The 15,591-nt window shown below is 46.3% G+C and overlaps 1 protein-coding gene across 12 annotated transcripts in view; it reads left to right on the plus strand.

Moving 5' to 3' along the window:
- The window catches only part of FOXP1 (forkhead box P1), a 442,295-nt gene that overhangs the window by 233,827 nt on the left and 192,877 nt on the right, over positions 1-15,591 (plus strand). The window contains exon 1 of one of the 12 annotated variants that reach the window (XM_090021545.1): positions 9,756-9,879. The exons of the other annotated variants lie outside the window; for them this stretch is intronic. The gene's annotated coding sequence lies outside the window, so the exon portion shown is untranslated. Of the gene's footprint in view, positions 1-9,755; positions 9,880-15,591 lie in introns of those variants that run through there. 12 annotated transcript variants of the gene reach the window in all.

Here is a 15,591-nt window from a genome sequence, read left to right on the forward strand (position 1 = left end):
ATCAGGCCAGATGTTTTCAGAAAACAACCGCTTTAAGGCCAGGGGTGCCAGAGCAGGGGATTAGAAAGTGCGTTGGTGTTTCACGATGTCCAGGTTCAGAGGTTTCTGGATCCTCTTATTGGTAGCAGCGGTATCATCTTGGGGACGTCATCATTTTTGCATCTCAGGTCACCCGTCTGCACGGTGGAGAACATTATGCCCCTTTCATACACGTGAGCACCTGTCAAGCGCTGTTTGAATGCCCACGGTCGTTGTTTAGGCTCGTCTTTGGTAGCAGTGGGGAATAGGCCAAAATTCACATGGCAGGTGCTTTACCAAAAGCCTTCCTGAAAGCTGTGTTTTCCAAACATGTAATATCTGTCGGGGATTGACATTTCAGGGCACGGCCAGGCAAAAGAGATGCAGCAGAACAAGTTCACAAAACCCTCCCCCCGCCCCCGCAAGATGCCTCGTCCTGACCTACGGTTCTGCTCTGTAGTCCCATCCTGTAGGCAGCAACTCTCCATCTGCATTAGCCTGGGTTAGGGGACCATCTGTAAATCCCATAGCAGCCTTTCCAGTGCCTTCAATGGGATTGACTCCATCTGGTGATCCCTGTGGTAAAGCATGCTTTCCAGGGATGCGGAAGAGTCATTGGAGCACGCTGGTAACACAAGAAGTCGTGTGTGTGTGTGTAACAGTATTGCTAATGTAGGTGTAATGCACACGTTTCAGTTGCTCGCAGTGGACTCTCATAAGGGTTTTTGTTTTTTGTAAGCTCTGTTTTCTAAAGTTGCTCTGATCCTGAGGCACTGTGTGGGCCAAGGAGGGCAGAAATTGGTTATGTTTAATCCATACACCCTTGATTTCCATGACGGATCTCTCTTGAGTGTTAGCAGATCAATGGATGGTGAATTTTGAGCGTGCTAGGGGAGCCCAATGATTAGGGACCCAGTGGGGATCACTGTGTGCCCTATGTGAGCATTGAGCAAATAGCAGTGGCAGAGGGCACGCTTGCGTTCTTGTAAGGACTGCAGGCCAGCTCCGCACGTTCCCAGATTTTGGTCTTGCTTTGCTTCCCTGTAGACTCAGCATTGAGCCCTTACACTCATCCACGTAACGGAAATAGCTTCATTTCCACAAGATCTCACTGCTGACCGTGTATCTACGTCCTGTGTAGAGGATGAGTGTCCAGTGGTTAGGGTAGTGGTCTGAGGCTTGAGAGACTTTAGCTTTGATTCCCAGCTCTGTGACAAACTCCCTGTGTGATTTCATAGTTTCTAGGGTGGGACGGGACCTGAGTAGATCTTCTAGTCCGACCCCCCCGCCATGGCAGGAAAGAGTACTGGGGTCAAATGACCCCAGCAAGGTGTACATCTAACCTCCTCTTAAACACCCGCAGGGTAGGAGCCTGCACCACTTCTCTTGGAAGTTGGTTCCAGACCCTAGCCTCCCTGACTCTGAAGTAGCGCCTCCTGATAGCTAGCCTAAAGTTTTGGGCAAGTTATTTAGTTTCTTTGGGCCTTAGTTGCTTATAATCAGTAAAAGGTGGGGGAATGGAGACTGCAGCGGTGAAATGCGAATAAAAGCATTACAGATGATGATGGGCACCTATACGCATGCATTGAGGCCGCTCTGACATGCTGTAATTATAGCGTGTTGGAACAGACCCAATTAATCGAGTCTGCTGAAACGTGGAAATTACTGCGTTCCAGCGGACTCCAGCGTCACATGCATCGGTGTCCCCGTACTGAAAAATGGGGGCACTTCAACTAATGCTCACTCGATGAGTGCCCCCACTGCCACTTTGCAGCATAGGGATGCTGATATACATGACGCTCCAAGCGCTTTAATTAAAGCGGTTCTCAGAGCTGCTCTGATTGGAGCCCCTTGCGGCTCCTCACCTCCTGGAGCACTCATATAAACACCCAACGCACTTGCACACTGTCAGAAGCAGGCTACATAGGCACGTAGATCACTTCCTAGCATCTGTACAGCAGTGAGTTTTGCTCATCATTTGACATACTGAATGTATTTTAGGATTTAATGCACACGACATTGTTTACCCTTTAGCCATTGCATGTTTAACATGGTTTTGTTATCCTCGATGTTCTGTTATGATTTGGCACGGCGAGCTTTCATTCCTTTATCAGCTCTATTTCCTTTGCAGTTGTTCATTTAATTGCGCTCCTCTGTGTGTTTTGCAAAACAAGATGCACTCGTTACAGCTCGCAGGCCTCCCTTCAAGGTTTCGATGGTATGGTAACCTGTGTCAGTGCCAGTCTTGTAAGTATTACTCAGCGGGACGTTGGAGCGTTTTATTTTATTTTGTCGAAGGAGGGGAGGCAGCATTAGGAAAATTCTTGCCTGACCTAAGAAGTTTCCAGAAGTTCTTTGCTCTAGCTATTTTCTGTTTTAAAGCTTTGTTTAAGCATTCCAGCGAGAAGACGGCTGGAATACGCGGCTGCAACATGGAGCAAAGTACGTCGTCTGCTTTGTTATCCTTATTGTTCTGTTAGGACTTGTACAAACAATTTTAATCCTAAAATAAGAGCTCGGCTGGTCTCTGCCTTCGGTTTTCAGCAGTCAAATCCAATGCACATCATCCTCCCCTCTTGTACAGCCTGACACAGAATTCCCCCCCCCCCGTCTCAAATTCTCTCTCTCGTCAGAAGCCGCACGCACCAGCTGTGCGGCGGCCAGGAGCGAGAACATCTGCACGGCCATGCACCTGCATGTGGACGGAGATGTTCGAGCAGTGCATTGAAATGCAGATTTCGGACACGAGCACAAGAGCCCTGTAGTTCTGACCATATAAGGAGCAAGCTAGCTTTCGCAGTGCCTGTGCACGCTGCTTGGGACTCGGCAGCAGAGAGGCAATTTCCCCAAGCACGGACCAGCCTTCGCTTAGCTGCGTGGGGCCAAACCCCTCCAGTTGGAGGACTGAGCTTGTTTGCTTTTTGTCTTTTTTTTGTCCCTAAGAGCCACAACCACCGTTTCAGATGAGGTTTCTTTGCCCTGTCCTGTTCTTTTATTGTGCAGCTCAGGCGCTGCAAAAACCACTGGGTGCCCACATAACTCTGTCCTCTGCTTCCCTTCCTCCTACTTCCTCTGTAGGGAGCCTAGCAAGGTCTCTTGTGGTCTGCAGCTGATAGGATCTTTGTTAGTGGATGCAAGTTAGATCAGCCCCAAGGCTGCTCTGCCCCAGGCTGGAACCAGTAAGTAGCACCAAGCAGCGGGAGAGCTGCAGAGCAGCCTCCCCGGGAGCTGCCTTCAGGCTTCAGGTTGGACATGTTGCAGGAGGTAGGTCCCTTGAATCAGATTGAGAGCTACCTCTGCAGAGTCCCTCCCTCCTTGCTGCTTCAGCTGCTAGTGAGGCTTTCAGTGCTCTGCTGTGAAGACTTTTTTTCTCTAAGTCCTCATGTGTTGGAAGAAGGGTAGTCAAGAGCTGATGGGCTTCAGAGGAGCCCCCCAGTTCTGTAGGTGCATTGCACACGCAGCCCTTACAATTGTCCTCACATTTGCAGACATCAGGCAGGTTGCGCAGGCACTTTTTTGCATGTGCAACTGAGAGAATTGGGCCTTTCTTTAAAAAAAAAAAAAAAAGCATGTAGCAAAACTTAAGAATTTGTAGCATATGGGAAATGTATGCCAACTGCCAGAAAGAAGCCATGTCTGAATGATTTTTCTTGTAGAATTCGATGCTGTTTCTGAGATAAAGGAAGTTTTATTACACGATTTTGCTCTGGGCACAGGACTTTCACAAGGACATTTATTATTTCTCCATGCCTGTTGCCCGAGCGGCAGCCTGATAGCCAGGGCCCTGGCTTAGGATAAGGCAGCAGGACTGTCTCCTCTTCCCCAGAAGTTAAGCTAAGGCTTCTCGTTGCTCATTGCAGGCTTGGCTCTGCTGAGAGGGGTTGGATGCTTGTAGCCGTGTGCGAGTGCTCAGCATTTCCTCTAGTCTCCCTCTTGCTCGCAAGTCAGTGGGGAGACTTTTTTTTTAATGTGAGAGTGCATTTTCCCTTCATTTTTCCACAACAGAAGCACTACAGAGTTTTTGCTTTGTTCTTCATGCAGACATCAGCTCCTGTCAGCTAGTGATTCTCAACCAGGGTGCTGCGGGGTGCCTTGAGATCCCTTCAGGGGTGCCACACAATGTTAGTGGTATTAAGCAGGCGAACGCGATTCACAAGAGAAACCCAGAGATTTCAGATAGGAGTCCAGAGCGTTAAAAACCTTCGGGCCTGCTGTGGACTTCCTGAGTCCTTTGCCACAGAAAAATTGCTCTATTCAATTTCTGGAGTAAAAAAAATGAGCAGGGACTATGAGGTGGCATTTCCCTGGGGCTGCAATGAGGGGTGCCCCGTGTTTGAAAAGGTTGAGGATCCCTGGGAGAAGCATAAAAGAGTGCCTGCCTTACACTGCTGGGTGTGAAAACAAGGAGTCCTAATGAAAATGGTTGTAATGGGTGTGACCTGTTTGTGGAAAGAAATGAAAGTGCTGGAGGAGGAAACGCTCGTTCTCCGTGCATGGGGCAGCAGCAAAAGAAGCCCGTTCTGCTGTGTGCTTCCACCCTGACCCGAGCAAGTGATCTAGCCTCTGCGCTCCTCCCTTGACTTTAGTAAGAGTTGCAAGAAGGGAAGGCTGATCGGGGCTGCCAAGAAATCCAGCGTGGCTGTCAATTAGTGGTTTCTGTCATCTGGAACCGGATTGCCACACTCCTTTCCTTTCGGCTGCTGAAGAGCCCAGCCGGCTGACCAGCAACTTCTGGTCGCTGGTGAGCTGGCCGGACTTGGAGAAGCAGCCCGCCGCGGGGGAAAGTTGCTCTGCCCAAATCTGAACCTCCTGTGTTACGCGGCGCTCCTTGCAAATGCGATCAATTTACACAGATGTCATTTTTGAAATCTTGGACTTGAGTTGAGAGCATGAGAAATGTTAGCATAATTTCTTAAAATAACATCTAGTAACGTTGAGTGCACAGAAATATCAAGCACATTTGTATTATGAGACTCATTTGCATTTCCACATTAAAAACGGTGGTTTTTCTTTTCAAGAAATGGTTGCTAGATTTGATTTTTTTTTTTTTTTTTAAATCAAAGCTAAATTTGTGTTTTTGCTTTCCTCTTTGCCCTTCGTTTCACAATTTTTTCTCATTCTATAAATATAGACTTGTAAACAAGAGCTAATCCTTAGCAACAACCTGGAAAGTTAAGATTTCCTGTAGCTCCTATTATAATTAATTCAGACACTCTGAATATGATGTGATTTAGACACAGTATTCATAAGGCCAGTAGGTACTAATATCTTGTTAGAGAACTGAGAAAGGAACACTCTTTTGTGTTCATCATATAACATAATTGCACCACATTTTCTTTCATATGAAGATGTTTAAAAATGCTTTTTACTTTACATTTGCAAAATGGAAGGTTTTGCTTTTACATTTGGCTGGAATTGTCTTAAATGTGTTTTCCCTCCTGCACCAGTCAACATTGTCAAAACATTTTGCAAAGTACCTTTTAATAATGCAAAGATATATGGGTTAAGACCATCATTATATTAATTTAGATCTTGCCGCAGGTAAACTGTGAGATGCTTCTAGTTTATTATAAAAGTTGTTCACAGTAAAGAAACATCTCCCATTTTTTTCTTAGATAGACAAAGCATGGAGATTTATACAGAATAAAAGCATGGTTTTGAATTATTGTTTAACTATGACTTGATTAAGGCATCCTGTTAGAGCCTTATTTATTTTATTTGCTCAGGGTAAGCTGTTAATTGTGTGAATCTATGCAAACCATATGCATTTGGATTTTGCAGCTCCCAAAAGATTTTGATTAAAGCAGTATAGTTGTGACAAACCACACACATACATAAAAAGTTTACATCTAGCTTTTCTTAAAATATTTTATTCCGGTTTTGTAATACCCTGGTATCGTGGTCAGTGTTCCCATAAAAAATGCTGCGTTTTATGAAATGATACAATCTGTGAAGCATTTCCCATTATGTAGACACCATGTCTTTAAATTATAGCAATTTCTTAAGATTTTAAAGCAAAATGAGCTCTTAGAAGTGTGATTAATAGCAGGGAATGAGGCTAACACTGGGTCATCAGTGGCACTCCATTACAAAAAAGGTTGGACTAATAAAAGCATCCATCTATTTGACCAATAAAGCATTTGATTGATATGCTTATAGTTTTTATCATACAGTAGTTACTTTATACTGAATAAACTGTGGTCTTACATGCTGGAAAAGGAGCACACAGTAGGCAGCTTGCATTCAAGGATGGAAATACCAGGACTTTCGTATGAAGGCTGAGGCTCGTGGTGGGTTTCCCACTGTGGGAACGAACATGAAGGGGGTGTGAATATTTTGCCATTCACTTGCCCTCTGTCCGAAACTGCTCGACGAGGCCGAAGCTCAAAAGCCTGAGGCGAGGAGAGAAGGGATTGCATTGAGTACCATTGTCAGCCCAGTGCTAAGTCCCTGATGGTCCAGACCTCAAAAATACTCGTGAGGAGCAAGAAATGAATCATCACTTATGTTTTCTTGGCGCGTGGACTCCAGCTCCAACGCGGTGTTCATACAATTCACCCGCTCCGGTAGGGGGGTGCAGTGCAGCCACGGACAGAGGTTCAAAAATTGGCGCTCGCTCCTGGACTCTCCAGGAGGGTTGCCTCAAAAATCAGATTGCCTCAAAAATCATACATTTGGGGTTTAGGGTGGGGGGGGGCGGTGTTTTTTTTAAGTGCGTTTTGCCTTTTGGTCCGCAAGCCTCTAGCTTCTGCTTATTTCACACATTTGAACTTTTTCTTTGAAACCCCGCAGTCTATAGAAATGTGGCGGTGGCGGTGTTTAAGGCAGGCTGAGAGTCTCCTGCCTTTGCAGGAATGCCAGAGCAGGGCTGCGAAGAAAAATTCCAAGTATCATCATGAGACTCACGATAAAATCAGGGGAGGTGGCAGTACTCTAGCTGGGCATCGGGCCAGCCCTGCTATTTGTACGGGAATTGACTGCTGAATGGGAATTCTCATCAGCACTGACTTCAAGTGTGATTGCTTTATATACTTGAAGGGAAATTAATTAGCATGCTACCTCCTTGTAGCATGGATACTTCCTTAAGCATGTTTTGAAATCGGAACGGGTCCCAGACATCAGGAAAAAAACTAAAAAAAAGAGATCCGTGTTGTGTATCTTAAGCCAGTCCGTCTGTCCGCAGTCCCTGTGTCCCCAGGAGCTGAAACCAGTAGCGTCTTCGTCCTCAAGGCTGCCTGTGAGGCAGGGAGGCTGTGGCACACGAGTTCCCAAAGGTCTCGCACAGTGTTTTGCTGGAGCAGGGGTCAGCAACGTTTGTGGCTGGAGTGCCAGAAACACCCCGGTCCTGACCCACGCCTCGACTTGCTGTGCCAGGAGTGGCCCGATCCTCGGCGGTGTTGGTGGCTGCCTGCATGCCTCCGGGAGGAGGGTGGGGAGGGTCCGAGGTTGCGCTGCCCCAGCCCCGTCCCCGCTCTGGGCCCCGAGGCGCGTGTGCCCGGCATGGAGCCAGTGCTGGGGCTCCAGTGCCCGGTGCAGCTGTTTGCAGCCTGCCTGCCGCAGGCTGTTTGCAGGTGACGGGCAGGCTGCAAACAGCTGTATCGGGCTCCACAGTACCAGCTCCATAGTGGTGGCAGGGGGCAGACGGTGATGGAGGGACCAGGGTTGCCCTGCCCCAGCCCTTTCTCCGCTACCTGCCCAGAGGCGCACGTGGAGCCGGAGCCTGGCCGGGGCTGCGGAGCCCGGTGCAGCTGTCTGCGGCCTCCCAGCTGCAACAGACGCGGGCGGCCGCTGCCAGCCACGGAGCCTGAGCTTGCAGCAGGGCTTGCAGCCTCCTGGCCACCTGCTGCCAGCAACCCAGGCTCCGCACCCAGCCGGCTGCGATGTGCCTTGCCTGCCACGCTTTGACACGCACGCTGGGGGGTTGCCGAACTCTGTCCCGGAGCATGAACCTGTCTGCCAGGCTCCCTAACCACTAGAGACTTTGTCCATTCCTTGCATATTTCCCTATCTTTTATGAAATACGTGCTTCGCCCCTAGCAATCTTTGGGATTGCTTTTATATCGAACTTGCTTTAAGTCCTGGGGGTGAGAGGAGGTGATGGAAAAGGACTTTTGCCCGAGTCTGAGAATCCCTAGGACCTCAGGATTGAAATAATGCAGCAAGATCAAGAATAGCGGCATGCCAGATCTTGAAGGTCCCTGTGTGCTGACAAGCAAACCTCACTTCGAGCTCTCCAGAGCTGCTCAGGGATGGATGGGGCAGAGAGGTGGTCGCGGGGTCTGAAGTTTCCACTGCGAGGAGAAAGGGCGTTGGGGCAGGAAGCCCTGTTGGGGTTAATGAAAAGGAAAGAGATTTTTAAGTGATCTGAAAATGGTAATTGGAGGCCAGAGCAAAGAAATTGAGGATGGTGGAAGGAGGGAGAGAGGGAGGAGGAGTAAAACCTGCTGTGCTGCTTCCATATCATGTGTTGATATATATAGATAGCTGTAGAGTGTGTGTGTGTGGAAATGCACATGTCCCTCTTGGCAGGGATTAAGTTGTGCAGTGAGGGATCAGAATGGTTTCTGCCTCCCTTGTAAGGACTGCCTTAAAACCCCCCCTACAATTTTGCACCCTTCGCATGCATATTGGCAGGCTGTTTAAATGCAGCCTTGTTGACTGAAGAGCAATGGACTTCCGCTCCCACGTGCAGGTTTAAATGCTTGTTTCTTCAATTTGGGTCCAGAAATTTAACTATTTGACGTAATACCTATCGTCAGTATATATATATTTTTAAAAACATCCTCGATGCAAACTGCATCCCGAGTCCCTTCTTTAGCCTCCCTTCCCTAAAGCGATTTGTCATTTCTGCACCTTCATTTTTTGTTGTTGTTTTTCACAGACACGTGAAAGCAGCTTTCTTTCTTTTTTTCCCCCCCCTCGCGGTTTCTTGTGGCTGAGGAGCCCAAAGACTTTTCTCTCTGTTTCGATTTTGTAGTATTATTTTTTTTTTCTGTCAACCCTAACTCTGGGAAAGAGTTAACAGGATTTCACTTGATCTGCTGGTTTATATGATGAGTAATGCTAAGTTGGTAACAGCAAATTGTTGTTTATAAGCAAACATGGCACTGTGTAAACACGCCGGCCTGGTCCCCAACTGGTTTAATTTCATGGTGGTCAGCAGCTGATATATGTAACGTTCAACCTTTCTGCTTCTCTAAATGTCAGAAGAATGACTATTTGTTTGTCTTGAGTTCTTCCCAGCTGTTTACTCTGCAATGCATTTGCCTCAACCTTGGTTCCCTGAGAGTGGCCCCTTTCTCCTCCCCGCTCTGTTTACATTAGTCCTGCCCCGAGTGTCACCTACGAAATCTGTTGATTATTCCACCTGGTTAATGTTAAATTGCTCTTGCAAGATGATGTGTTTGTTCATAAACACAAATGCTGGGCCCCTTGTTTACTGTACCCATGGCAGCAATCAGTTATTAAACAAATATTGCTTTGTTTGCGGGTGTGAGCAGCAGTTTATCCTGCAAGGTCTTGGAAAGGGGGGGCGCGGGGGGAAAACTTGAAATGCCGCGATTTTGATAAAGGAGAAAAGGGGAGCTTGTCCCTGGAATGTGGTTGAAACGGACTTAGGTTTGCTTTTCTTATCTTTCACTTGGATGAAGGGGCTAGAAAGATTAGCGAGCTGTTTGGTTTTTCCAAGAGATTTCCTTAGTGTAATGATATCTATCCAGTTGTTTGCTTTTTTTCAGAAGGGAGAGAGCACTCCTGCAAGACGACTAGCACAGTAATAGAGCATCTGATGGCTAGAAAATTCTGTATGGAGCAAACAAGGACTTAGAAGGTCTAGGACAAAGGGATAGGGCTATGAACAAGGTAATCGCCAAAAGAGTGCGGTTTCTGAATGTCGTTCAAGGGATGGTCGGGGTGGGATTTATTTACTTGATGATTATTTTTTTGCTTACCTGTTCAAGTTGGATCTGATTTTAACTGATGCATGTGCTCTCTGTCAACGTGGAAGAGGAAAGCATGTGACTTGGAGGAGATCGGTAGGAAACCCTGCGCGTTAAAAAACATTCGAATGGAGAAAACAACCCAGCGTTCAAAACGTGCCCGTCACTCTTTCTCAAATGGCGTGATAGAACTGGTTTTTTGGGGGGGGGGGGGTTTCCCCCCTTTCTGCTTCTAATGGGAAAACAGCATTTCCATCTGCTAATTCTGTATGCTGGTTATTTGCTCTTTCCTTTTGTGAGAGTCCTAATTAGTTAAAGCCATGCTGATAGCTTGCACTTAGCTTTTCCTTGCTTCTTTGCAAAATAATGCAAACTTAAGACCATTTTTGTTTCTCAAAATGATTGTTTGTTACTGATCCTGAGTGTGGTGCGAGCTTTTAATGCCAGGCAGGACCTGTTAGCATTAGCTGTAAATTGTTAAGAGCTTTGCATACATCGTGGATGACCTTGAGAACCTAACCTCAACTCCTTTATCCAAAGTAGCATCAGTGACTTGATATGTGAGGCACCTGTTTAAAAAAAAAAAAATGTATTTAACATATATTTATAGAGCGCTTGTGAAGGATAAAATTAAGTAATTGTCCTTTTTATCTCTTGGAAAAGCAAGCAACAAAATGGGCACCAAATTTTGATCTATTGTATTCACTAACTCGCACCAACGATCCAAACATATTGTTCGTTTTGGCCACTTGAGTGGTTCTGGGGCTTGAGGTGAAGCGAAAGGTACTTGAAGTGTGTAACCGAACAGGCCAGGCATTAATTGACCAGCAGCACTATGAAGAATCAACCCCCCCCCTCTATTCAACTAAGCAGAAATGTTGAAATGAGGGAGGTGTATTGCGTGGTGCTCTTACAAAGCAGCGCAGAGCTGCTGCAAGAAGGCCTGCCAAGTGACAGAGTAGTTGCAAAGCTCCTTTAGGGAGGGGGAGAAGGAGATATAATTACTTTATAATGAACACCTGGTCTCACTCAGATTTGGGATCACTCATCGCACCACTGTGGCAAAATAAACCAGCCACCCTATGCGTTTACTAAACAAAACCCACTTTCAGATCTTCCCTTGATCTTTGTGAATGTGTCGGAGTCTGGGCTGCCAGTATGGGAATGGTGGCATATGAGTAAATCTCAGCCCTCAAGTTCATTTCTTACTGGAGCAGTTTCCCTTGCTGTTCATTAACACACAGTCACTGTGAATTGGGTATACTGGTGTGTACTGGAGTGAGGGAGACGGGTAGGTAACTTGTATGTTTGTGCACAGGTGTGTATGTGTGTGCGCATTTGAGACACAAGGGGTGGACGGAAGTAAGTCTGTTAAGACAGCTATTCTCCAAGATATCCCTCCTTGTGGAAGAACATTTCTGTAAAGCAGTCAATGTCCAGATCAGAGTCTTTGCTATAATGTTCAGCGTGTCCCAGTTGGAAGTGCCGTACTGTTCGTCGCCGCTAGTCCGCCACTATCCAGCATGCCGTTCATTACAGAAGAAATGAAATGCCTCCATGCCTGCATGCTGGCGGTGATGACCGTGACCGTTTCTGTCTAAAAATAGTAGACGTTTCCAAAATACGAGCAAATGAACTCTGCTCCAGGGAACGTACCAGCTCAAATCAAACGTGAGGTATCGTACAGTAACAAGACGGTAGAGGAGGTGGGGACCAATATTGAGAGGGACTCGGTCAGTGCCTGGCTTCTCCTTGGGGTGTGTTGGATTCGGTTGGAGAGTGGGATGAATATCTTCCAGCTGGTTTGAAGCAATTCAGGCCTGTAGTTTGAGATCAGCATGGCAAGTAGCTGGAGTATGTGTGCTAATTATTGTCAAATAATGACTGCATGTTAAGATAGTGATTTGTTTGTCCTAGAGCAGGGGGGCTCAACCCCCCAGCCCGTGGGGCAGATCCACCCATCGGAGCCATCCAGCTCCACACTGGTCAGGAAATTTGGCAGCAGGGGAGAAGTGGCAATTACCATGGCCATCCCTCCCCTGCTGCCAAATTCCCACACCCTGCGGGCCGTACTCCCCAGCGTGGCCCACGTCAGACTAGACCCAGCCATCCCGATTCAGACTGCACTTCCCCTACGCTTCAGCTTCTCCGGCAGACTGGCCGCCCTGCCCTGTACCGCTTTTAAATAGCTTCAGATCTCCGTGCCCCTGAGGATCCGTGCAGCTGTTTGAAAGAGGTAACTCGGTCAGGTCATTCGTTTGGGAGACAAAAAAATTAGGAAGGGAGAGAAAGACAGAATAAAAAAAAAGGGGGGAGATTGCGATTTTGTATATCACTAAGGAAATAAAAGGCCTTGGGCCAGCCTAGTGGATAAGCAGGAGCAGGTAAAGCTGCTAATCGAGAGTCTTGAGGGTGAAAATGGACATAAAACCCAGTGTAGGTTCAAGTTAGTTAAAGTTAAGCTTCTTACAGGAGTGATAGGTTTGATCCACAGGGAGGGATGGAGGCAACCGTGCTCACAGCAGCGTCCTTATTCACTTGGCCAAGGTGATGCGCTCGCGTACTTTTAGAAAGCGCCGACGGTTGCTTTGACAGGCTGAATTTAATTATACCTTGGCGTGTCTTGTCCCCCGCCCCCCGCCGCCCTTCATTTTTTTTTTTTCGCCTCTTCTCCCCATTCCTGTACATCGTGAAGCGGTGCTTCCTGTTCAGCCAAAAGGGCAGGGAGGTGAGCAGCCCCCTTGTGAAACAGATGCCAGTGCCACTCTGCGGATCAGCTAGCAGGGATGCTCTTAGAGCAGCGTGATTTGTTTCCCTTCCCCCGGGAGACTCTGCACATCACCTCTACGATACACTCAACCTCTGCCGACCCAAGGCTTGGGACGAGTCCAATTCAGACCCTCCAACTCCCCGCTGACAGCATGAGTAGCTGCCTCTGCGTCAGGAGACGGTGCCGTGGATAATGCCATTTCTTTCGGACCCTTTCTTCCAAAGGACTAAATGAAATTTCAGATTTTAGATCTGTCTAGACATATACAGTGCACGATAAAGTTGATAATACATTAATCATTTTTAACAACAGGTAATATGCATAATTTATGGTGTTACAGTGCTATCTTTTTTGATATTTATGATGGATAATGCTCAGTTTTTGCCCTCATATTACTGCTTTAAATTATACCACAAGAAAATTAATGAGAAAGTAGATTTATGGGTTTCATTTGTTTGTCAATTCGGAAATTAATTGGGTGTTAATTTTAGCCGTCCCTCATCAGACCAGGTCTTTAGTATGTGTGCATTACTTTGCATTCATTGAAGCCTACCTCCCATTTACTGTGGGTCACTAGCTTTGCATACATTAAAATAGCCCTCAGGCTCATTCTCTTGATTACTTTTTGAACTGCCATGCATTAGAAAATTTACGCCTTTCTGTTATAATTATGAAAATTCGGTATAGGAGGATGGTGCTTGCATAAGAGCAAGTACACAGTCTTTCTCTGCAGTGCAGGCTCGTATACAAAACCCTCGTACATTTTTGTTTTAATCCTCGAAAATAGTAATCTTGTTAATTTTTATTGTATGGTTTTCAGCCTTTGACGTTTTCAAGCAACCTAAATTCTTTGAACTCCGTCTTTAGCTAAGGAAATATCAAAGGGTTTCCTCGTGTAGTGTATTTTCTCTCTCTCTCTCTCTCTCTTGCTCTCTCTCTTTTCTTTCTTCTTTTTACACTTTCCCTTTATATTCTGCTACCTCCTCTACCTTTCTCCATACCAAGAAGCCACCTTTTCATACATAACACAGCATAACCCCTAGGTGTGGTAGAATCTCATAATATTTTCATCAGCTCTGTTGGTTCTGGAGGGTCATTTAGGATCTTTAATTTAGCCCAGCCCCAACTTCTCATCCTGCTTCAAAAATCAGAAACCAGCCATATGCTGTCTGCAAAGATGAGCGGTCTTCAAAAGGGGAAAGCACAAAGACTCATCCAAAACTTACTGACATGTATTTGTGCCCTTGAATTTGCACGAGGGAGGTGGAAGCTCTGTAACTTCAGATTTAATTGTGAGATGTTTAGTATTTCCTGGCCTCTGGTGATCCAGAAATATTATGAGGTTGGCTTTTTTGTCACTCAGGCCCATCTAAAAGTAGGAAGCACTAGCTTGTCCATGTTGGTCTTACTTTTTTCAAGACAGAACCTTTCTGTGCCTCCTTCTTCCTTTTCTCCCCGGTTTGATTTCTTGCGAAGGTCTGGGGTGGTTCTTGTATTGTTGCACCTGTTTTCCTATCTGGAACCGACACTTTCAGTGCCCCTTTGAAATAATAAAAAAATAGTATGCAGTGCTGGATGACTGACAGCTCCTAAAAGCTTTAAAAGCAGGGCAGGTATACAGCTGTCTGGAATCAAGTCTGTGTCAGGTTTTGTAAGCTGAGCCGCAGTCTTGGTCGTTTTAATGATCTGCTTTGGTCAAATCAGACTGCTTATTGGAGCAGCTTTTTCGAATGGTCTTTTTAATCGCACACGTGCTCCTAGAGTGAATCGCTGGCCTGGTTCAGTACTTTGGACGCTTCTCTTCTCTATTTCCACTAACGAATCCATATCCTTCTCCTAAACTTGTGCGTGGGTTCCTTCCATGTCACTAGCCAGCTTTCCAGGGAAACATCATCAGCTGGCCTTCAGTGGAAAGGTTTTGAAGTACGTCCTGAGCTGAAGACCCACACTTCGATTCCTTGGAGAAGTCCCTTGTGAAGAGAAGTGGAGCCTTCTTGATTCTGGCTCTCCGGCGTGAATCCATCCCCGGTCATGGCGGTGCTGGAAAAATCCCAACCTGCTAGCTCATAGCTTCTTCCTCCAAGTCGGTCTTAGGGCACTAGAGAAGGAATAGTGTTCCCATCCTGCCGAGTCCCCTCCCTGTCCCGGTGATTAAAAAAAGAAAGTCATCTCTTTCTAGCACTGTTCACAACTTTTCTCAAATGCTTTCCTATCCCAGGAGCAAATTGCCACCCCCAGAGCATTATAGAAGAAGTGGGTCTTCACATGCATTTCAGAAAGGTTTATCGGTTTCCAGCATGATTAAAGACAAGGGAGTGCATCTGGAGCTTTCCCTTCCTAAAACTGCAAACAGATATATTCCGTATTGGCAGTGAATGGTTTAAACTCGTTTGCTCTTCCTGGATGTCTTTATGGACATGCCTGCGAGAGTGAGAATCTGGGACTGGAGCCTGCCCCTGCAAAGCTTACCTCACACAGATTTTGCTGTTAACTCTTCTCTCCATGGACGGAGAACTATATTTTAGAAATCCATGTTTAGTTGAATTTATACATCCTTTCATGACTGGGCCAAGTTCTTTAAGGGCATTTATTCTGCTTCATATAAATAATTGATCAGCCAAGTTAATTTACTTCTGCCTGACTTGGTCACCCTTAATTAACTGCCCTGGAATAAAGATGGAACTTTTTGTTAGCTTCAAATCTTTCCCAAGTGTGAAAAAAGAAAGCCTGTTTAATGGCACGTTGTTTTGCACTAACGCTGTTGGAGTGGACAGAAACGGCGAAGAAGTGGTCACGCGGGTCCCGAATTTTGGGATTTGCAGCCCCCTCAAAACAAAGATGGTAGCTAAAATAATCATAAAAAAG

The sequence above is a fragment of the Crocodylus siamensis genome, chromosome 11 (genome assembly GCF_052110815.1).
Source record: "Crocodylus siamensis isolate JL-2025a chromosome 11, ASM5211081v1, whole genome shotgun sequence".
In the NCBI taxonomy this organism is placed as follows: domain Eukaryota; kingdom Metazoa; phylum Chordata; order Crocodylia; family Crocodylidae; genus Crocodylus; species Crocodylus siamensis.